General features: G+C 44.2%; 2 long non-coding RNA genes across 2 annotated transcripts; both read right to left on the reverse strand.

Moving 5' to 3' along the window:
• Window positions 1-5,335: 5,335 nt before the first annotated feature.
• LOC143757441 (uncharacterized) lies at window positions 5,336-6,187 on the reverse strand. Its single transcript, XR_013210537.1, has 3 exons — window positions 6,047-6,187; window positions 5,825-5,998; window positions 5,336-5,691 (listed from the first exon to the last, which is right to left on the reverse strand). It is a non-coding gene; the product is annotated as an uncharacterized LOC143757441 (long non-coding RNA).
• An 8,686-nt stretch (window positions 6,188-14,873) lies between these two features.
• Window positions 14,874-16,673, reverse strand: LOC143757443 (uncharacterized). Its single transcript, XR_013210538.1, has 3 exons — window positions 16,462-16,673; window positions 15,059-15,118; window positions 14,874-14,901 (listed from the first exon to the last, which is right to left on the reverse strand). It is a non-coding gene; the product is annotated as an uncharacterized LOC143757443 (long non-coding RNA).
• Window positions 16,674-23,950: the final 7,277 nt, after the last annotated feature.

Consider the following 23,950-nt stretch of genomic DNA (forward strand, 5'->3'; position numbering starts at 1 on the left):
GGTACAACCACCACTCAAAACCAAAATAAACAGTGTTCCAACCAATCACTGACAGGGGCGGGTGTTTCTCCGATTTCGCGTCCAGCCGTGCACGAGCGCAAAACCTCACAACACCCGCCCCTGTCAGTGATTGGTTGGAACACTTTATTTTGGTTTTGAGTGGTGGTTGTACACATTTGTTTTTGTGTGCAGATCTCAGAGCCTACGCTGCCTACAGAGACGCGTTTTTTGGACGGCATGCTTATGGGACGGGCACTTAGCGGATCGTTAGGAAAGATTAGACATTTATTTTTGGGCCTGAAATCACTGATACAACCTTTAAACAGCATAGTGATTAAAATGTATTCACAAGGTGAGAATGTGTGTGCAATGACTGGTAGGCTATTAGATTATCGGTTCATGTGCCGCCAGGCGCTAGCTATCTGTCACGTCACATCTAAAAGCGCCAAAACGGTATTTATTGTTTGAATTTCGTAATAAAATTGACAGAATTTCAGGATCTGAGAGCTGAGAATTGGTTTCATATCAAAAGTGACCTGCTCTATCTTGTCTGTCACGGTGTCAGCGTCCTCTTTGCGTAGCAATTTTTCTCAGCGTGAGAAAATGGATGTGTGGCGTGAGAGCGTGTGAAAAGGGGTGAATGCGTGAGAGTTGGCAGCTCTGAGTTTTACCATAGTGTGGAACTTTGTTTAACAGCCTCAAGCTTTATCTTCTCTCATCTCTCAGTGCAATAGTCACATGTGATTCTGTCATAATAGTTTAAGTGTAAAACAGCATGGACTTACTTTTCGTGTTAATACTTTGTGTGATTATACATCATAGATAAAGGGAAAGATGCACTAAACAAAGTATCAAATTAGTCAAACATTCTCAAACAGAAAGACTATGACAAAAATAAATGTTTGACAGTAGTACATTTCATACATTTTAACATTTATCATAGAAAATGTAAAAGACATACAAGCTTTCATTCCAATGCCAAACAGGAAAGATAACTCGTATCACGTAATATAATATTATTTAAGACCATTATGATAAAATTTTTTGAATCACTCAACCGACATATGAAATTATACATATGATTCCTTAAGACAGCATGCAAAGTGGATACATTATTAGATACAAACATTTGGCGTCCACCTTGGGATTTTAAGCAAAATTGTTAGCGCATCATTAAATGCCACCTGGAGCTTTTTCATTTTAGCATTAGCATATTTACACCACAAGTGGGCTGTATAAAGAGAAGTACAGTATGCAGTAAATAGAGCTATTTAACATCATCTGTACACATAAAATTTACGAGCAATCATATTAGTGTCACCGGGTGAGACAAATAGGAACCTTAAAACCGGATGATGGAGAGTCTGCTGACTAGTGTTCGATCTGCTGCCGCTCTACGAGCTGAGAGATCCTGTGAACCATCCATTGCTCTGAAGGAGAGTCTGCTGACTGCCGCGTCTGATCTGCTGCCGCTCTACGAGCTGAGAGAACCTGTGAGCCATTGCTCTGAAGGATAGACTATTGAGTAATTGTTGTCCGAGACTCTTGCTTGGGGGCGCATCGAGCCTTGCTGGGGATGAACGTGCTGATGGAATGTTGGAAGGAATTTTTTCGAGCCAGGCCCCTTCGTACCACTTCTTTGGCCGAGAAGCAAGACTGGGAGCGTGTTGTTATGGATTGTCGGCGAGTGCAGTGGTACGAAGGGGCCTGGCTGTACAGTGGTACGAAGGAGTCTGCTGACTGCCGCGTCTGATCTGCTGCCACTCTACGAGCTGAGAGAACCTGTGAGCCATTGCTCTGAAGGATAGACTATTGAGTAATTGTTGTCCGAGACTCTTGCTTGGGGGCGCATCGAGCCTTGCTGGGGATGAACGTGCTGATGGAATGTTGGAAGGAATTTTTTCGAGCCAGGCCCCTTTGTACCACTTCTTTGGCCGAGAAGCAAGACTGGGAGCGTGTTGTTATGGATTGTCGGTGAGTACAGGCCGCAAGTTTCCAACAAGATCGAGAGGACGTTGGACGAGTGCCATGTCGGTATGCTATCTCCGTTCCGGCCCGAAGCGAGGCGGTAGTCTGGGTTTGTCTCCCCACTCGGACTTATGGTCCAGAAGATTGGGTCCTTGTGGAGCCCCTTTGGGAGTGTCAGAGTGTAGAGGTGGCTCGAGGGTTAGCGGTGGCCTGTCGAGGCCGAGCCTCAGTACGAGTGAGGAACGTGAACACGTATCCAGTACATCTGTTCCGTCACCAACGGTTGGCTCGCCTTACGCCGGTGAGTCCTCACCAGGTGAGAGAAGGGCAGGAGGTCCGTTTCTGTCAAGTGAGCGCAACAGTGGTCGAAGTAGCCCTGACGTCGGGAGAGCCTCGGTCTGGTCCTATTGGGAGGAGTATGCCGGCTCATCTTCAGGGTGAATCACTGCAGGGCGAGGGCTTAGGAGAAGAACAAACGTCCCAGCTTCAGCATTTTCTGGCCAAGTGGCAGCACGTCTTTCTCCTCGCACGATGAGGATTATGGATGCACGGATGTGGTGAGGCACTCGATACCTACTGGGGATGCCATGCCTAGTCGAGAGCGGTACCGTCCGGTCCCTCCAACCTTGTACTCCGAGATCCGTACCTTGTTGCGGGGGATGCTAGAACGAGGAATCATTCGGGAGAGCTGCAGTCTGTGGGCAGCCCCGATTGTGCTGGTGCGCAAGAAAACTGGCTCTTGGAGATTCTGTGTAGACTATCGCAAGCTGAATCAGGTCACCAAAAAGGACGCTTTTCCCCAGCCGAGGATTGAAGACTCCCTTACTAGCCTAACACACACCGCCTGGTACTCTACCCTTGATCTTGCAAGCGGATACTGGCAGGTGCAGGTGGAAGGGAGAGACCAAGAGAAGACCGCCTTTACTACGCCCTTTGGGTTATTTGAGTGGGATCGGATGCCCTTCGGACTCTGCAACGCCCCCGCCACGTTCCAACGGCTGATGCAGCGATGCCTGGGAGGGCAGTTGGTGGACTCCACTCTGGTCTATCTAGACAACGTGATCGTCTACTCACCTGACTTTGATTCCCACCTGTTACATCTGGAGCAAGTATTCCGAGTCATGGAGAGGTATGGGTTGAAGCTCCAGCCTGGGGGTCGGAAGGAGGTCAAGTTCTTGGGCCATCGTGTGAGTGCTGCGGGAGTGGCCGTAGACCCGGATAAGGTGTCTGCTGTGCAAGGCTGGGATTCCCCTAAAAGGGTGAAGCATGTGAGGTCCTTTTTGGGATTCGTGGGATACTATCGGTGCTTCATCAAGGATTTCTCCCGGATTGCTTAGCCCTTAAACCAACTGCTTGCTGGTTCAATTCGTCCACGTGGCCGGAGTTCCCCTTTGATAGTCTGGAGCCCAGAGTGTGAAATAGCCTTTCAGAGGCTGAAACAGGAGCTGTTGCAGGCCCCTATTATGGTCTATGCCGATTTCACTCAGCCATTTGTCCTGTATACGGATGCCAGTAATATGGGGCTAGGTGCGGTACTGGCCCAGCGGTAGAACAGAGTGGAAAAGGTTATTGCCTATGCCAGCCGGAGTCTCCATCCAGCGGAGCGGAACGACGCAAATTATAGCTCCTTCAAGATCGAGCTGTTGGCCCTAAAGTGGGCCTTATGTGAGAAATGTAAGGACTACTTATGGGAAGCTGAGGTATTGGTGGTCACTGACAACAGCCTGCTGGTTCACCTCCAGACGGCTAAACTGGGAGCGGTAGAGCAGAGGTGGGTGGCCCAACTCGCCAACTTCAACTACCAGCTGCAGTATCGGCCAGGTCGTGAGCACGCCAACGCCGATGTCCTGTCCCGATTACCTGTGGCCAGAGCTGGAGAACACCTGGAGGTGGAACTGGATGAGGGGCTGATGGTGGGAGTGATAGAGGTGGCTGGAGCGCAGTTGGAAGAGGTCCCGGCTAGTTGGGGATGGGACCCGCAACGCTGGAGGGAACGACAGGGGGAGGACGAAGGGCTGGCCACCCTGCAAACTTACCTGGAGCAAGGTACATTACCTGGAGCAATGGAGCGTCAGGGCCAAACGTTGATGGTGAGGAAACTTCTGGGGCACTGGAGGTGGCTGTGTCTGCGAGATGGAGTGGCCACCAGTGTTGAAGAGCGCCAGCTGTGGACACTAATCAGAACGTTATCGGTGAGCACATGCGGGAAGAGGCAAATATAAGGCTAAGTTTGAAGAGATACGGTGTGTTGTTTTTTTGGTTCTTGGGTTTCCACGTTGGGTTCCCTGGGCGTTTTTGTCAGCAGACAGCAGACAGCAGAAAGCAACAACCGCAGTGCATACAAGTGTGGTGATGTTTACACATTGAAGATGGGTGAGTGCCCGACATATGGAACTGAGGGAACAGAGTGATTAAGGGCAGCATTGAAGATCCATGTGGAACTGGATGAGGGGCTGATGGTGGGAGTGATAGAGGTGGCTGGAGCGCAGTTGGAAGAGGTCCCGGCTAGTTGGGGATGGGACCCGCAACGCTGGAGGGAACGACAGGGGGAGGACGAAGGGCTGGCCACCCTGCAAACTTACCTGGAGCAAGGTACATTACCTGGAGCAGTGGAGCGACAGGGCCAAACGTTGATGGTGAGGAAACTCCTGGGGCACTGGAGGCGGCTGTGTCTGCGAGATGGAGTGGTCTGACGATCTATTCAGGATCCAAGGACTCATGAGGCTGTACATCAAGTGGTGGTGCCAGAAACCCAAGTTCAATCCCTGCTCCAGGCATACCATGACCTGCTGGGGCATCAAGGGAAGGAGAGAACAGTGTCCTTGTTGCGTAGGCACTTCTACTGGGGCAAAATGGAAGTGTCCGTAAGGAGGTATGTACAGGAATGCCCCCGCTGTACCTTGTTTAAAGCCAGGAGAGAAGTGAGGGCCCCCGTAGTTCCGGTACGGCCTCAGGCCCCATTACATATGGTGGCTATGGACTTTCTGACCTTGAGTCCCCCGATGGATCGGTATCAAAACATAAAGAGAAGTACAGTATGCAGTAAATAGAGCTATTTAACATCATCTGTACACATATAAAATTTACGAGCAATCATATTAGTGTCACCGGGTGAGACAAATAGGAACCTTAAAACCGGAACTTGTTGCACGGGGGAGCAGCTTCCGGTGTAGCACCGGGACGGTTCCGGTGGCATGTCATGGCCACCAGTGTTGAAGAGCGCCAGCTGTGGACACTAATCAGAACGTTATCGGTGAGCACATGCGGGAAGAGGCAAATATAAGGCTAAGTTTGAAGAGATAAGGTGTGTTGTTTTTTTGGTGCTTGGGTTTCCACGTTGGGTTCCCTGGGCGTTTTTGTCAGCAGACAGCAGACAGCAGAAAGCAACAACCGCAGTGCATACAAGTGTGGTGATGTTTACACATTGAAGATGGGTGAGTGCCCGACATATGGAACTGAGGGAACAGAGTGATTAAGGGCAGCATTGAAGATCCATGCTGTTACCAAGGAGAGAAGTTAAGGACACTTTGTTGCATCAACACACGAAAGGGGATGTTATGAAGATTTACCAAGAACATTCTGAATACTGATGTGTGCTGGCTGGCAGCGTGTGTTGTCTCTCTCGTTGTGAGTCTTAGAGACCAAGGAAGGAACTGGGCTTTATAGGATTGCTCTTGAAACCTGATACCCCCGTGTAGAAAGCCATCGGTGGATTGTCTGCCCCTGCAAAGATGGAGTGAAGACCTGTTGTTCACGAGAGGTGATGTGGCATTGCAGTGTCTGAAAGTGTGAAGTGAGCACGTGTAAAGAGTTATAGTATTGATGCATGCATGAGTGTGGGAGACCAAATCAATACCATCATTCTATGATCTTTGTTTGGGGAAGCCGAACCAGTGGAGTATCAAAAATCTAATCTGATCTGTTGACTGTAAAGTTGTGTCCAGGTTCCAACCACCTGATGTTATATTGGAGGAAGGAGAAGTTTAGCTCTGTGTGTTGTTGGGAAGATCTGCATTCTGCTATTGCTGTCCTGTGGTAAGAGAAGACTCAGTTGTTAACTGCTGGACTCTGTACTCACCATTGCTGTTCTGTGAACAGAGAGATTCTGCCGTCCGCCGCTGCATTCTGCTATTGCTGTCCTGTGGTAAGAGAAGACTCAGTTGTTAACTGCTGGATTCTGTACTCATCATTGCTGTTCTGTGAACAGAGAGATTCCGCAATCCGCCGCTGCCTTCTGCTATTGCTGTCCTGTGGTAAGAGAAGACTCAGTTATTAACTGCTGGATTCTGTACTCACCATTGCTGTTCTCTGAACAGAACGATTCTGCCGTCCGCCGCTACATCCTGCTATTGCTGTCCTGTAGTAAGAGAAGACTCAGTTGTTAACTGCTTGATTCTGTACTCACCATTGCTGTTCTTTGAACAGAGAGATACTGCCGTCCGCCACTGCGCCTTCACCGTCTGTCCTGAGAAAGAGCCAAGAGTCTGCTGACTGCTGCACCCTCACTGTCTGTCCTGAGAGGAGAAAGAGCCGGTTAGGAGCGGTTGGATTTCATACTCACGATTGTGTTCCGTGTGCATAGAGTCTGACTGCTGTGTCTGATCTGCTGCCGCTCTACGAGCTGAGAGATCCTGTGAACCATTGCTCTGAAGGAGAGTCTGCTGACTGTTCTGTTCGACCTGCTGCCGCTCTATGAGCTGAGAGATCCTGTGAACCATTACCCTGAAGGACAGTCTGCTGACTGCTGCGTCTGATCTGCTGCCGTTCTAAGAGCTGAGAGATCCTGTGAACCATTACTCTGAAGGAGAGTCGGCTGACTAGTGTTCTATCTGCTGCCGCTCTACGAGCTGAGAGATCCTGTGAACCATTCATTGCTCTGAAGGAGAGTCTGCTGACTGCCGCGTCCAATCTGCTGCCGCTTTATGAGCTGAGAGATCCTGTGAACCATTACCCTGAAGGACAGTCTGCTGACTGCTGCGTTCGATCTGCTGCCGCTCTACGAGCTGAGAGATCCAGTGAACCATTAAGCCCGGTTCACACCGCCAGTGACACCCGGCGACACAAGCGACAGTGACCGATGGCGACAGAATGTGGGCGTGTCAAGCGAAAAGAGACAAGCGACAAAAGTTGAGAAATTTCAACTTTATGCAAATGAGAAGCGATTTTCGCGAGCGACAACCAATAGGAAAGAAGCCTTTCAGTGGAGCTCACGTCCCCGTCTCGAGTGCAGGCAAGACTGTGTGTGTGTGTGTGTGTGTGTGTGTGTGTGTGTGTGTGTGTGTGTGTGTGTGTGTGTGTGTGTGTGTGTGTGTGTGTGTGCGAAACAGCTTATTTATTTTTTATTTTATTTTTTTGAAAATGTAAAAATGCATTTTTTTGTGATGGTCGTCTTTAGGTGTACGGGATATAATATGCAGTTACAGTACAAAAATTATTATGGCTATGGAAAGCCCCCCATAAAACATGGACAAAAGGGGTGAAAATGGTTAAATTGTAGTTTTTTTCCACTATTTTTGTTATTAATGAGACTGAGTTTTTATATCCTATGAGAAGACATTGTCTCTTAATTATTCATGACACCACGTGGATCTTTCCAATGACAGACATGTCAAACTGTGATATCGCGTAGTAGAGGAGAGATACAATCATGGGACGCAAGTGTATATTTTTGTGGTGCAAAAATCAAAGTGGGTTGAATATATTTCCCCGCCATGCTGCCAGGGCTTGATTCTGGCTCCGGGAGGTTGGTTGGCCATCAACCACGGACACATCTAATCTATACGTGTGCCCAACCGCGGCGCTAGCCGCGCTACCATTTGGCCCAGGCCCAACCATTTTAGGTCCGGGCCCGCCCTAGCAGTTCATCCAATAAGCAGCCCAAGGAAAGCTTTGAATTAAAGCTTCTCAACCAATCAGCGGCTTCTAGCCCACGTGTGACTTAAGGACGACGCACACCGAACGAGCAGCGCAGCGCCGCGTCTTTTTTAAATGTATTTGTCTCAAATCGTCATTAATGTATATACTGATTTAACCCTGTGCTGCAATATACATTTAGTTTTATATTAATTTACAGATATCAGCTGCTTGAATGAAAATTGCTGATGTTATCAGATTTTCAGCTGATATTCTCAATTCATTCAGTTAACGGACGCTCTGAGGTAAAGTTTTCAGACTGCAAAGTCAGCAACGAGTGTATTTAATTGTACAGTAGCCTACAATCATAACATAGTACGGACATTATCTTAATTCCATAATGTCCTTATACATAACAGTATTGCTGGCCATAAACTGAGAAGTGCGTGCCCAGTGTGCGATACCTCGACGCGGCACAGCGCTGCGCTTCTTGTCCAGTGTGTGACCCCACAGTTAGGCTAACGTTACTGCAATGAGCTGAGGACAGCGACACAAGAGCCACACAGGTAGGCTACTGTTCCTTCCTTGAGAATGGTGGACTTCGGCCTTGTCGATGACCAATGCAAGTTACATCTTGCGAGTAATCGGGTACCAAGTCCCAAGGACTTTTCTATCCCTTCAGAGGTATGTGTGTGTCTAAAATGTAGCCCTGGTCATTTTACTTGCCTTTTGTTAAATAAGCGCTCGTTATTAAAATGTTTGATATTTCGATAATACATCAATTGTATGCTTAATTCGTGTAATTAAATATGTGTCATTGGGGTTCATGGGGTGCGAAGATCTATAGAGCCTTTGCAAACACGTGACGACGCCATGCTGGACGGCAAAATCGCTGGACGCACAGGCTAAACAGTAGTAGACGAGCGGGAAGTTTGATTAGTTTTAAATAGTTTAAAATAGATAACGTTACCAATAAACGTCATGTCTTCTATTGAAGAAGTTGTAGTGCTGTTATCGGTCGAGGTAGGGCATCTGGTAGGTGCTCACAAAGAGCGGTATTTGGAGAAGTTGGAGATAGCAGGTTTGGATACCGACCCGTACCTTCTTCCTCCCTCAGTTTTCACAGACCTCATTAAATCGCAGAGTCTGCCCTACTTCAGCCCACACGATTTTTACTTCGATAATTAATTATTATCGATAAGCAATTAAGTGCAGTCATTAATTATCGATCAAAGGTTAATCCATGCAGTAAATCATGGAATGTATGTGATTAGTAGTAACCACATATAATTGTAACATCTAGCCATCTTCTTATCTGTGATTATATTCGCTGTAGCCTATGTTAAGATTCTACAAGTTAAACAGCATAGTGATTAAGATGTATTCACAAGGTGCATTTATGGTGTCACTGCAGCAATAACATCACAATAACATTCATGTAAAAAATAAAGTATTTATGCCACTTTCTGTATTTGTAGGTGCATCATAGCCAGTAAACCACGGAGTGTCCATGATTGGTAGTAACCAACCACACATAATTGTAACATCTAGCCATCTTCTTATGTGATTAGCCTATATTCACTGTAGCCTATGTTAAGATTCTACCAGTTAAACAGCATAGTGATTAAAATGTATTCATAAGCTGAGGGTGTGTGTGCAATGACTGGTAGGCTATTAGATTATCGGTCCATGTGCCGCCAGGCGCTAGCTATCTGTCACGTCACAACTAAAAGCGCCAAAACGGTATTTATTGTTTGAATTTCGTAATAAAATTGACAGAATTTCAGGATCTGAGAGCTGAAAATTGGTTTGATATCAAAAGTAACCTGCTCTATCTTGTCTGTCACGGTGTCAGCGTCCTCTTTGCGTAGCAATTTTTCTCAGCGTGAGAAAATGGATGTATGGCGTGAGAGCGTGTGAAAAGGGGTGAATGCGTGAGAGTTGGCAGCTCTGAGCTTTACCATAGTGTGGAACTTTGTTTAACAGCCTCAAGCTTTATCTTCTCTCATCTCTCAGTGCAATAGTCAGATGTGATTCTGTCATAATAGTTTAAGTGTAAAACAGCATGGACTTACTTTTCGTGTTAATACTTTGTGTGATTATACATCATAGATAAAGGGAAAGATGCACTAAACAAAGTATCAAATTAGTCAAACATTCTCAAACAGAAAGACTATGACAAAAATAAATGTTTGACAGTAGTACATTTCATACATTTTAACATTTATTATAGAAAATGTAAAAGACATACAAGCTTTCATTCCAATGCCAAACAGGAAAGATAACTCGTATCACGTAATATAATATTATTTAAGACCAATATGATAAATTTTTTTGAATCACTCAACCGACATATGAAATTATACATATACTTCCTTAAGACAGCATGCAAAGTGGATACATTATTAGATACAAACATTTGGCGTCCACCTTGGGATTTTAAGCAAAATTGTTAGCGCATCATTAAATGCCACCTGGAGCTTTTTCATTTTAGCATTAGTATATTTACACCACAAGTGGGCTGTATAAAGAGAAGTACAGTATGCAGTAAATAGAGCTATTTAACATCATCTGTACACATAAAATTTACGAGCAATCATATTAGTGTCACCGGGTGAGACAAATAGGAACCTTAAAACCGGATGATGGAGAGTCTGCTGACTAGTGTTCGATCTGCTGCCGCTCTACGAGCTGAGAGATCCTGTGAACCATCCATTGCTCTGAAGGAGAGTCTGCTGACTGCCGCGTCTGATCTGCTGCCGCTCTACGAGCTGAGAGAACCTGTGAGCCATTGCTCTGAAGGATAGACTATTGAGTAATTGTTGTCCGAGACTCTTGCTTGGGGGCGCATCAAGCCTTGCTGGGGATGAACGTGCTGATGGAATGTTGGAAGGAATTTTTTCGAGCCAGGCCCCTTCGTACCACTTCTTTGGCCGAGAAGCAAGACTGGGAGCGTGTTGTTATGGATTGTCGGCGAGTACAGGCCGGAAGTTTCCAACAAGATCGAGAGGACGTTGGACGAGTGCCATTTCGGTATGCTATCTCCGTTCCGGCCCGAAGCGAGGCGGTAGTCTGGGTTTGTCTCCCCACTCGGACTTATGGTCCAGAAGATTGGGTCCTTGTGGAGCCCCTTTGGGAGTGTCAGAGTGTAGAGGTGGCTCGAGGGTTAGCGGTGGCCTGTCGAGGCCGAGCCTCAGTACGAGTGAGGAACGTGAACACGTATCCAGTACATCTGTTCCGTCACCAACGGTTGGCTCGCATTACGCCGGTGAGTCCTCACCAGGTGAGAGAAGGGCAGGAGGTCCGTTTCTGTCAAGTGAGCGCAACAGTGGTCGAAGTAGCCCTGACGTCGGGAGAGCCTCGGTCTGGTTCTGTTGGGAGGAGTATGCCGGCTCATCTTCAGGGTGAATCACTGCAGGGCGAGGGCTTAGGAGAAGAACAAACGTCCCAGCTTCAGCATTTTCTGGCCAAGTGGCAGCACGTCTTTCTCCTCGCACGATGAGGATTATGGATGCACGGATGTGGTGAGGCACTCGATAACTACTGGGGATGCCATGCCTAGTCGAGAGCGGTACCGTCCGGTCCCTCCAACCTTGTACTCCGAGATCCGTACCTTGTTGCGGGGGATGCTAGAACGAGGAATCATTCGGGAGAGCTGCAGTCTGTGGGCAGCCCCGATTGTGCTGGTGCGCAAGAAAACCGGCTCTTGGAGATTCTGTGTAGACTATCGCAAGCTGAATCAGGTCACCAAAAAGGACGCTTTTCCCCAGTCGAGGATTGAAGACTCCCTTACTAGCCTAACACACACCGCCTGGTACTCTACCCTTGATCTTGCAAGCGGATACTGGCAGGTGCAGGTGGAAGGGAGAGACCAAGAGAAGACCGCCTTTACTACGCCCTTTGGGTTATTTGAGTGGGATCGGATGCCCTTCGGACTCTGCAACGCCCCCGCCACGTTCCAACAGCTGATGCAGCGATGCCTGGGAGGGCAGTTGGTGGACTCCACTCTGGTCTATCTAGACAACGTGATCGTCTACTCACCTGACTTTGATTCCCACCTGTTACATCTGGAGCAAGTATTCCGAGTCATGGAGAGGTATGGGTTGAAACTCCAGCCTGGGGGTCGGAAGGAGGTCAAGTTCTTGGGCCATCGTGTGAGTGCTGCGGGAGTGGCCGTAGACCCGGATAAGGTGTCTGCTGTGCAAGGCTGGGATTCCCCTAAAAGGGTGAAGCATGTGAGGTCCTTTTTGGGATTCGTGGGATACTATCGGTGCTTCATCAAGGATTTCTCCCGGATTGCTAAGCCCTTAAACCAACTGCTTGCTGGTTCAATTCGTCCACGTGGCCGAAGTTCCCCTTTGATAGTCTGGAGCCCAGGGTGTGAAATAGCCTTTCAGAGGCTGAAACAGGAGCTGTTGAAGGCCCCTATTCTGGTCTATGCCGATTTCACTCAGCCATTTGTCCTGTATACGGATGCCAGTAATATGGGGCTGGGGCGGTACTGGCCCAGCGGCAGAACAGAGTGGAGAAGGTTATTGCCTATGCCAGCCGGAGTCTCCATCCAGCGGAGCGGAACGACGCAAATTATAGCTCCTTCAAGATCGAGCTGTTGGCCCTAAAGTGGGCCTTATGTGAGAAATGTAAGGACTACTTATGGGGAGCTGAGGTATTCGTGGTCACTGACAACAGCCTGCTGGTTCACCTCCAGACGGCTAAACTTGGAGCGGTAGAGCAGAGGTGGGTGGCCCAACTCGCCAACTTCAACTACCAGCTGCAGTATCGGCCAGGTCGTGATCACGTCAACGCCGATGTCCTGTCCCGATTACCTGTGGCCAGAGCTGGAGAACACCTGGAGGTGGAACTGGATGAGGGGCTGATGGTGGGAGTGATAGAGGCGCCTGGAGCGCAGTTGGAAGAGGTCCCGGCTAGTTGGGGATGGGACTCGCAACGCTGGAGGGAACGACAGGGGGAGGACGAAGGGCTGGCCACCCTGCGAACTTACCTGGAGCAAGGTACATTACCTGGAGCAGTGGAGCATCAGGGTTCACAGGAAACTTCTGGGGCACTGGAGGCGGCTGTGTCTGCGAGATGGAGTGGTCTGTTGATCTATTCAGGATCCAAGGACTCATGAGGCTGTACATCAAGTGGTGGTGCCAGAAACCCAAGTTCAATCCCTGCTCCAGGCATACCATGACCTGCTGGGGCATCAAGGGAAGGAGAGAACAGTGTCCTTGTTGTGTAGGCACTTCTACTGGGGCAAAATGGAAGAGTCCATGGGGAGGTATGTACAGGAATGCCCCCGCTGTACCTTGTTTAAAGCCAGGAGAGAAGTGAGGGCCCCCGTAGTTCCGGTACGGCCTCAGGCCCCATTACATATGGTGGCTATGGACTTTCTGACCTTGAGTCGCCCGATGGATCGGTATCAAAACATCTTGGTAGTGACGGATTTGTTCACGAAGTATGCCTGGGCTACTCCCGACTCTGGATCAGACGGCCACCACGACGGCGAATGCCCTTTGGAGAACCGTGTTCCAGCCCTTTGGGTGCCCCGAAACCCTCCATTCGGATCAAGGGGCGAATTTCGAGTCCCGTGTGATCCAAGAGTTGTGTCGACTGTACGGGTGTAGGAAGACCCACACCACTCCATACCATCCCCAGGGAAATGGTGGGTGCGAGCGCTTTAACCAGACGTTGTTGAGTTTGTTGGGGACCTTGGATACGGACCATCAGAATCAATGGACGGATGGTCTCCCTGCCTTGGTAGAGGCTTATAATAATAGCGTTCACAGCACCACGGGATACACCCCCACTTACCTGATGTTTGGAAGGCACGTACGCTTGCCTATGGATTTGCTACTGGGAACTGCTGCGACTGGAGAGCCCGCCACCACAACGGAGTGGGAACATCGACAGCTTCATGCCGCTTATGATGGTCTCTGAACATCTCAATAGAGCTGCTAAGAAGAACAAACGCCTGTACGATCGAACCGCTCGAGAGGCCCCCTTGCTGCCTGGTGAGCGGGTGCTGGCGCGCGATAATCAGCGCCAAAGGAAGGTGAAGCTCAGCGATCGGTGGGAGACCGTACCATATGTGGTGGAGCGACGACAGAGCCCTGATCAGCCCGTTTATGCTGTTCGTCCGGAGGGAAGACCCAGGCCTGTGAGGATCTTGCACCGTAACTTGCTTCAGCCTGTCCCAACTACCCAAGGCAAGTGGTCGAAGCCCCGCCAGCCCCAGTGGCCCCCGGACCATCTTGGATGGGTTGGGCTATGGTTCCTTTAGTCCCCGCTGCTGAGCCAAGGAGAGAGGAACCGGTTGTGCCGTTTAGACGTTCGCAACGAGAGACCCAGGGGGTGCCTCCTGCGAGGTACGGGGAATGGGAGTTGGGCCCCCGTTCTCGGGACTAGAACGGATTGGTGAGGGAGGGTGTCACCGGGTGAGACAAATAGAAACCTTAAAACCGGAACTTGTTGCATGGGGGAGCAGCTTCCGGTGTAGCACAGGGACGGTTCCGGTGGCATGTCATGGCCACCAGTGTCGACGAGCGCCAGCTGTGGACACTAATCAGGCCGTTATTGGTGAGCACATGCGGGAAGAGGCACATATAAGGTGAAGTTTGATACCTGATACCCCGTGTAGAAAGCCATCGGTGGATTGTCTGCCCCTGCAAAGATGGAGTGAAGGCCTGTTGTTCATGAGAGGTGATGTGGCATTGCAGTGTCTGAAAGTGTGAAGTGAGCACGTGTAAAGAGTTATAGTATTGATGCATGCATGAGTGTGGGAGACCAATCAATACCATCATTCTATGATCTTTGTTTGGGGAAGCCGAACCAGTGGAGTATCAAAACTCTAATCTGATCCGTTGACTGTAAAGTTGTGTCCAGGTTACAACCACCTGATGTCATATTTGAGGAAGGAGAAGTTTAGCTCTGTGTGTTGTTGGGAAGATCTGCATTCTGCTATTGCTGTCCTGTGGTAAGAGAAGACTCAGTTGTTAACTGCTGGACTCTGTACTCAACATTGCTGTTCTGTGAACAGAGAGATTCTGCCGTCCGCCGCTGCATTCTGCTATTGCTGTCCTGTGGTAAGAGAAGACTCAGTTGTTAACTGCTGGATTCTGTACTCATCATTGCTGTTCTGTGAACAGAACGATTCTGCCGTCCACCGCTGCATCCTGCTATTGCTGTCCTGTCGTAAGAGAAGACTCAGTTGTTAACTGCTTGATTCTGTACTCACCATTGCTGTTCTGTGAACAGAGAGATTCTGCCGTCCGCCACTGCGCCTTCACCGTCTGTCCTGAGAAAGAGCCAAGAGTCTGCTGACTGCTGCACCCTCACCGTCTGTCCGGAGAGGAGAAAGAGCCGGTTAGTAACGGTTGGATTTCATACTCACGATTGTGTTCCGTGTGCATAGAGTCTGACTGCTGTGTCTGATCTGCTGCCGGTCTACGAGCTGAGAGATACTGTGAACCATTGCTCTGAAGGAGAGTCTGCTGACTGTTGTGTTCGACCTGCTGCCGCTCTACGAGCTGAGAGATCCTGTGAACCATTACCCTGAAGGACAGTCTGCTGACTGCTGCGTCCGATCTGCTGCCGTTCTACGAGCTGAGAGATCCTGTGAACCATTACTCTGAAGGAGAGTCTGCTGACTAGTGTTGTATCTGCTGCCGCTCTACGAGCTGAGAGATCCTGTGAACCATTCATTGCTCTGAAGGAGAGTCTGCTGACTGCCGCGTGTTTTATATGATTTGACTGTAACCACATATATGGATATAATAAAATGATGCATGGAAAAGAAACTGTCGACATCTCAGTGAGTTTAATTCATACATTTATAGTTCGAGTGGTGTAGTTTTATGATGCAAGTTTAGCACTGCTGCAGTTCATTTTAAAGTTTCCCCTGCATTATGTTGTCTATTAGGGACAAGAAAATCGATTATTTGTCAAATTCAAATGACGTTTTAGTAATTTATGACAGTATGAGTGAGTTTAATTTGTTGATCGTTAATCTTGTAAATTATTTAATCTACTGAACACTGCTGTGATAATATAAAAACACTCTCCCAGCAAATAACAGCATATACTGTTTCTTTTGAGCCTAATTCATAGTCAAATTAAAATTGTATAGTTGTATATATCACTTGTGATGGTATTTTGTATAGATATGGCCAGACGTGCAGTCTACCAGTAACATTAGAGTACGCCCACAAGCGACTTGACAGTAGAGAGCCTAGCGACATACAGCGACAAAGTCGCTGGCGGTGTGAACGGGGCTTTACTCTGAAGGAGAGTCTGCTGACTGTTGCGTTCGATCTGCTGCCGCTCTACGAGCTGAGAGATCCTGTGAACCATTACCCTGAAGGACAGTCTGCTGACTGCTGCATTCGATCTGCTGCCGCTCTACGAGCTGAGAGACCCTGTGAGCCATTACTCTGAAGGAGAGACTGCTGGCTGCTGCGTTCAATATGTTACTCTTTGAGGAGCTGAGAAAGCTTGATACTGTTACCCACCTGTTGTCCTCCGGTGGACAGGAGAGATCTGGTCTTCCGAGGCGGTGTTTCGCCTCCGCCATCCTGCAAGGAAAGGGAGCGCACGGCTGTGCCAACGTTACGAGCCAAAAACCCATTCTCTGTTTCTTACCTTTCGCTGTCAGCCGTCACAGACCCTCTCGACCTCCTGCTGGCCAGAGTTCCCCTCGTCGGAGGCCCATGCGGGACATGCTGGAGTGAAGTAAAGAACCCGGAGTCACTCTGATGCTGTTTTAAGTGCTATTAATTTATAAATAAAAAGAAGAGATTTTATATTATCTGTTGCCTCGCCTGATTAGTGTCGGCTCCTCCGGAGTGTGGTTATTGACCCTTGGCTTTGGGAAACGGTTACATAAGCTTGACCATACAAGTTACAGCACTGACGCTGCACATCATTGTCATCATTTAAATCATCTCTAATGATGTGACCCAAGTATTTTACTTTATTTACCACAGTTAAGACTTGGTTATCTATATAAAAAGAAGGAAAATTTAGCTTAAGGTCCTCTTTGGTTTTAACAATCATGACCACACTCTTTTTAAAATTAAATTTAATATCATGCTGCAAATCATAACTTGAAGTAGCTGTTGCAATCCTGCACTATAGGGAGACACAACTAAATCATCAGCATAGATCAAATGTTTAATGAGACTAATACCTATTACACATCCAGTCTTACAATTATTTAACTTTAAAGAAAGACCATCCATGTACAGGTTAAAAAGAAGAGGTGACAATATCCCCCCTTGCCGAACCCCATTCGTCATATAAAACGGTTCGGATACATTCTTACCATATTGAACTTTTAAGGTTTGATGTATACCAAAAATGTAGGATTCTTATCAGATACGGGGGGAACCCCTCTTTCTTGCAATTTAATAAATAACTTAGCATAAGTAATTCGATCAAAGGCCTTCGATGCATCTAAAAAACACACGCATCTAAGAAATTTAAATTCTTAATTTTAATTTATTCCTATAAATACTGAATGACAGCTCTCAAATAAAAGTCCTCACCTAAAACGTATACAGTTCAGCATACAAAATGTGAAACAGTGTCATCTGTTATCTGAAGAAGATGACTAAATCTAGTGGAGTAATAAAACCATAATTTGCTAACTTTTGTGTATTTATTATAAACAGGGCTTTTCAACCCTCTTTTCTTAGTGATTTGGTCTTTTTGAATCTTACATGGATGTTTTGGACAGATGTGATTCCAGTATAAATATTATGTTTTAAAGTTAGTCCATAGGCTTTACAAGGGTGTGGTACTTGCATCACCACAGTGTGACAAAATATGTTGCAGTGTAAAAATACACCCAAATATTTAAGCACAATTATTTACACATACTATGTAGGAGAATATCTAACTTTATATTGTAGACTGTGAACATTCCATTATCTGTTTATTTGGGGTCAGAGAACATCCTTAGCTCATTCATCTCTTTAATTTTGTGCTGGATGTTGAATTGTTAGTTAAAAAATAAAGGTATTAGTTAATAACAAACAAACTAAAACTTGAAATCAATATGAAACCATAATATTAATAAATAAAATATTACAGTTTGAAAATGACTTCCATAATATTTTATTTTGGTAAAGCTATGCTTGGATCACCCAACACGAAGTTGTGCGTTGTGGGAGAGACCTCGCAAAGATTACACCAATATTAGCTTTCTCGAACATTGCATGTTTGCACTATGCCTGAAACCTAGTAATCAACAAGCATATCTGTAGGTTTGTCAAAAGAAAAAAAATCTGGTTTAGTTGTATTTTAAAACACTGCTTTTTCTTAAAAACATTGTGTCAGACGTATTTGGTAGCATGATTCATAGAAATAAGAAAAGTAAATTTATAAAACAAAAAGGACCAGTTAATGGCATTGTGTCAGGTATGAAGATATGTTTGGTTTTAACTTTTTATTCTAAATTTAAAGCTAGATTCTCCTTTGAAAAGTGTAAAACAGTATTTAATTTTGGGGTAATTTGGAAAACTACCTTACACATGCACCGTTTTTAAAAATTGACCTAAACCGTTCACCATCCTTAATGCTGTCATTGTGTGAAGAACTGTTTGGAGTTTTGCAACACCTATTTCTTAAAAACATTGCATCAGACATATTTATCATATTTTTTACTTTATACTTGCTAGGAAATTATTTGAAATTGAACCTTTGTAGAAATAAGAAAAAGTACATTTTATAAAAGAAAAAGTACCAATTAATGGCATTGTGTCAACACAGCAAATATGAAGAAATGCTTTTAAATTTGTGTTCAAACTTTAAAGCAAGATTATCCTTTGAAAAAGTGTAATTCAAATCATATAGAGTATTTGATTTTGGGGGGAACGCTGGAAATTAGTGTCCTTTAGCTTAATCTTTGGTTTTTAAGGGAAATTAAATATTCTCAGGACTCAGACCCATTGAAGTTATGACTTCTGAAGACCTCTCATGTGTAGATCCACTCGGGTGAAAAATGCTGTTTTGTCTGAAAATCTGAAATTAAGGACTAACTTGTAATAATAATAATAATAATTCATTACATTTATATAGCGCTTTTCTCGACACTCAAAGCGCTTTACATTGAAGGGGGAATCTCCTCAACCACCACCAATGTGCACATCCACCTGGATGATGCGAAGGCAGCCATATTGCGCCAGAACGCCCACCACACACCAGCTTACTGATGGAGAGGAGACACTGATAAGTGATTGTAGGGTATTTAACAAAAAAAGCCTCCAACATCTAGGAGGTCAAAGGGCATGGTTACTGCTATAGTATCATCAGCTCTCCCCAAAGTCTGTTCATTTGGCCAACAGACAGTCTGTCGCATCAACAAATGCTAACATTTAAAAGTTCTACATATATTTTGAGTAGATAACCGATAGTATATTCTCAGTAAAAGGGTTTCACCATGTGTGTTTCCACACAGATTAAGGATAGTTCAGGAGATACACGAAAAGTAAAAATGATATACACCTTATACGTGCAATAGATCATAGCTAGCGTAGAAAAAGTAAGATCATGATTTGAATTAAGATGAGTAAAATTAAATATTTGCTCAAGAAAAACTTTACTTATGCTGCGTCATGGACCACAGAGGCACATCGCGTCTCTGAAAATATGTGGTGATTTTCTAAAAGATACAACTTAATCTACGACACCACTAAACAACAAACTTTGTGACAACATGTTTAATGTTGCATGGACAAAAATACTGTTTGAAATATTTTTGTATAAATAAGTTCTAAGACGCCTAAGCACAGTTTTTGAACAGATGCTGTTTAGTAAAAATAATACCTTAGGTTAAATTTAATCCTTTATATCATACAGAAGTCTTCTAAGAAGATAAATGGAAGATATGATTTTTATAAAACTTTAAAGATTTGATTTAAACAGTCTTTTAATTTTAAAAGATCTAATTTAAACTTTTAAGATTATACTTTTAAATGAATTAATATGAATAAAACTCACATTGTGCCCATAGGCTCATCTGGTCTGTAACTCCTCCGTCTCTGTGAGGATCTCAAGCATTCATTTCACTGTATAGTTTATCCCTGAAGGATCTGGGAGTGTTTCGTTGGTAAAACTTAAACTATATATTTTTTTATTTATATATATTCATTTAGCTAAAACTATGTTTAAATTGTTTGAATACATTTTAGTAACATATTTATTATTATTAATTGAGTTATATACTTTATTTATAATAATTTAATTTAAAAATAGAGATTAGTTAATTTTATGGAACCAACTGTGTGTGTGTGTTAATTGAACCAACTGTGTGTGCGTGCGTGCGTGCGTGCGTGCGCAAAACAGCTTAGAAATTATATTAAATTATCTTTTTATTTTTTTGTAAATGTAAAAATGCAGTTTTCTGTGATGGTCGTGTTTAGGTGTACTGGATATAATATGCAGTTACAGTACAAAAATCATTATGGCTGTGGAAAGCCCCCCATCAAAATTGAAACCCAACATGGACAAAAATGCTGTTTGAATATTTTTACAAAAATGAGATTTAAGACGACTAAGTACAGTTTTTTCTTTAACGTGTTCAGCAATCTAAAGTTTTTGAACAGACGTTGTTTAATAAAAATTATACTTTAGGTCACCGTTGAACAAAATCATTACAGTCAGTGGCGTCACCCATTCAAACGTGCCCCCTCAGATTTTTCCTCCCTGATAATTTTTTTGTCACAACTTTATTCCTATTATGCTCCATAATTACCAGAGCCTATAACGACTCAAATGTATTCTTCTGGATGTGTAATAAATCAGTCAGCATCAGCCCGCCCCTTTTTCCTAATATGGTGTCTGTGTATATCAAATCTATCTATAGAATCTTTGTTGTGTATGTTCAAGCAACTCACTCGTCTCGCACGTTGAGCTGGCAATGTTTTACAGATGGTCTTGAAGTGGTAAGTGGTTAAAGCAACAAATCGGCATTGAATTAGTTATCGGATGATATTAAAAGGTAGTGGGATTATTTGTGGTTGACCTGTACATTTTAACTTGATCAAAAAGTTATGGATTTGATATTAGCTGCGAATTCAGAGCATTAACTTAAGTTGTGTCAGTGTAACGTTATCGATAGCTAGCCTAGTCTAATATTTGATTTGATTACTTTTTTACATTTCTGTCAAATATTAACCATTTTCAAATAAACGGGGTAGTGTTAACCTTAGCACTGCCATCTGTCAAACTTCTTTCAAAGTTCTTAATCACATTTTAATATTAAAATAACTTAATTTCAGAGCACCACAAAGTCAGACCTCAGCACCTTTATGTACCTTTAATGTAAGATCGTTCTTAGGTCACATACCAATTTAAAATCATAACATAAAAACTGCAATGGTACTGTTTTTAAAATCATGTGTAGTAGGCCTACAGTGTGTGTGTAAACATGCTTTAATGAAGTAGACTTCAAAAGCTTTTGAATTTAAGCTTACAGTTCTTTCATCCTGTCTTTTACATAAACTTACAAAATAGATAGCCTAACTTAGTCCTCAGCAGTGTTGGGAAAGTTCACTTTCTACATGAACTAGTTCAAAGTTCAGTTCACAAATTTTAAAATGAACTAGTTCAGTTCATAGTTCATGTTTCACAATTTTGAACTAACGGTTGACTGTAACTGTAACGGTTCACGGTTCCAAAAAATGAACTAGTTCATAGTTCTTTTTTTCCATATGTTGCTGCGAGCTATTTTTTTTTTTTTTTTTAATTATTGCCACAACAACCCATATACAACACAGACAGCGGTTATTTTATCGGCGGGCAAAGTTTCCACAGAAATGTAAGATTTTTCCCATCCTCACCGACCTTGTCTTAAAACTGATCATTCGATACGACGCCTCCTCTCTGCTTTGTCGACTACAAAAGCATACATGCTGCTTTTTGTTTCGATGACGCATGCGGCGGCCGCGGTGCGACACTGGTGGCTTGCATTGCCAGATTGGGTGTTTTTTTCGCTACATATTAAGGCCTGTTTACGTGTACGTGTTTTATCCGGGTGTTCGCCTGGAATACTCTATAGAAATCTGGCACCCTATTGAACGAAGTTAAAATGAGAGAGCGTGCGTTCACAGACACCAGAATGAATGCGTTCACAATAACGCTCATCAGGCAGTAATACAGTACGTTCAGTTCACGTTCGCCCAAAATATGAACGCGTTCAATGAACGCGTTCAGGCACAACACTGGTCCTCAGATAGAGGAGGATTGCTGCTAGCTCCGTTAAGGTATTTCTGTCCCTCCCAAACTGCATTGAAATGGTATGTTTAACAGCCAGAATTTAAACATTTTCAGGGGGAGAAACCCGCTGACACCTCCTAACATGATCCAGATCACCCGTCAGAAAACAATTGCAACGTCTCAGATTGTGCCATCCCCCCCCCCCCCCCCCCCCATGCATGACACCCCTGATTACAGTAATCTTCTAAAAAATAAATAGAAGATACAAAAATATATTAAAACTTTAAAGATTTAATTTAAACAATCTTTTCATTTTAAAAGGTCATATTTAAACTTTTACGATTAAGCTTTGAAATAAAATTTAGTACGAACAAAACTTTGGCTCTGGAAAGGCGTTAGCAGACTAACATTACATATACTGTGACATGATGCACAGAGTCTCATCTCCTGAAGCACACATAATTGTCAAGTAACTTCTTTCTCATAAGATGTGGTGGCTATTAGAAGGACCTTATAATCAGCTTATCAATGGTGTCCCCATGAGGCTTCACGCTTTCTAAATTTTGTCAGTATGTCAGCTCTCTCTGAAGATAGGCCTGTGGTGTGGTGATTTTTCTTACAGATTAGGCTACTTAAGGAATTATTGAACATTTCACATGGGTGAGATGACGTGTGACACTTTAAATTTCAAATTATTTTACAAATATGTATATATTTACATTTTACATATGTTGTAATAATATAATTATTACAACATTCGCAATGTCTCATAACACACCCCACCCCTCTGACTCACAGACTGTCAAAGGCTGGTGTGAGAGAGAAACACTCTGGGATCTTTTGTATTTAACTTATTGGATTTTTGTAAACCCCATTCATACGATGTATGGACAACCGTTAGGAGCGACTTCTTCAACTCTCTAAAAATGTAATTTTTTTGTTTATCTAAACTAAACTGCTGGGTGGGAGGGACAGGGTGTCAGCTTGAGACCAGGAAATTAAAATTTAATGAAGTTTCTTTAAGACGTCCTTGAAGAAATTAAAATTAGCTTAAATCAAGGAAGAGCGGTGGGAGCAGTCTTCTTAGATGTACGCAAAGCCTTTGAGACAGTTAACCGTGAGGTACTGATACACAAACTGGCCAAATACGATATTTCAACAAATGTCCAAAATTGGATAAAATCTTACTTGAAAAATCGAAAACAATGTGTGCAAATAAATGCAAATGGAGTACCACAAGGATCAATTTTAGGGCCTCTGTTGTTTGGCTTGTATATTAATGACCTGCCTTTGGTCTGCAAGGGCATACACATTGTTATCTATGCTGATGACACAGTTTTATATACCCATGGGAGAAGTGCAACAGAAGTAGCCAAAAAGTTATCAAGTGTTATGAGCAAGGTCAGTGACTGGTTATATGACTCATGCCTCACATTAAATGTTGAGAAAACTGTAACTATGTTTTTCACAAACCGGTCTAAACTTAATACTTATCCGGAAATTTTAGTAAGTGGCCAATATATAAAACATGTAGATACATTTAAATATCTGGGGGTAACTCTCGATTCGACACTTAGTTTTAAAGGTCATGTTAAAAATATGTGCAATAAATTGAAATTTAACTTAGTAAATTATAGGTACATAAGAAACTCTCTCACCACTGTTGCATCCAGTACATATTTAAATGCAATGATAATTTCCCACCTTTTGTACTGTATTACATCCTGGTCTCAAGGACAGTCATAAAACCCATAGAATCCCTGTATAAAAACTGCGTCAAGATTCATGATAAAAAAACACGTCACTATCATCACTGTCATATACTGGTCAAATATGATCTACTTAGTCTTGATAATCTAATAAAACACTCAAATGTGTCTTTGATACATAAAATCATATATAGTGCTACTGC

The sequence above is a fragment of the Siphateles boraxobius genome, unplaced genomic scaffold (assembly GCF_051911475.1).
Source record: "Siphateles boraxobius isolate OS27281-9 unplaced genomic scaffold, OSU_SipBor_1 30, whole genome shotgun sequence".
Lineage (NCBI taxonomy): Eukaryota > Metazoa > Chordata > Actinopteri > Cypriniformes > Leuciscidae > Siphateles > Siphateles boraxobius.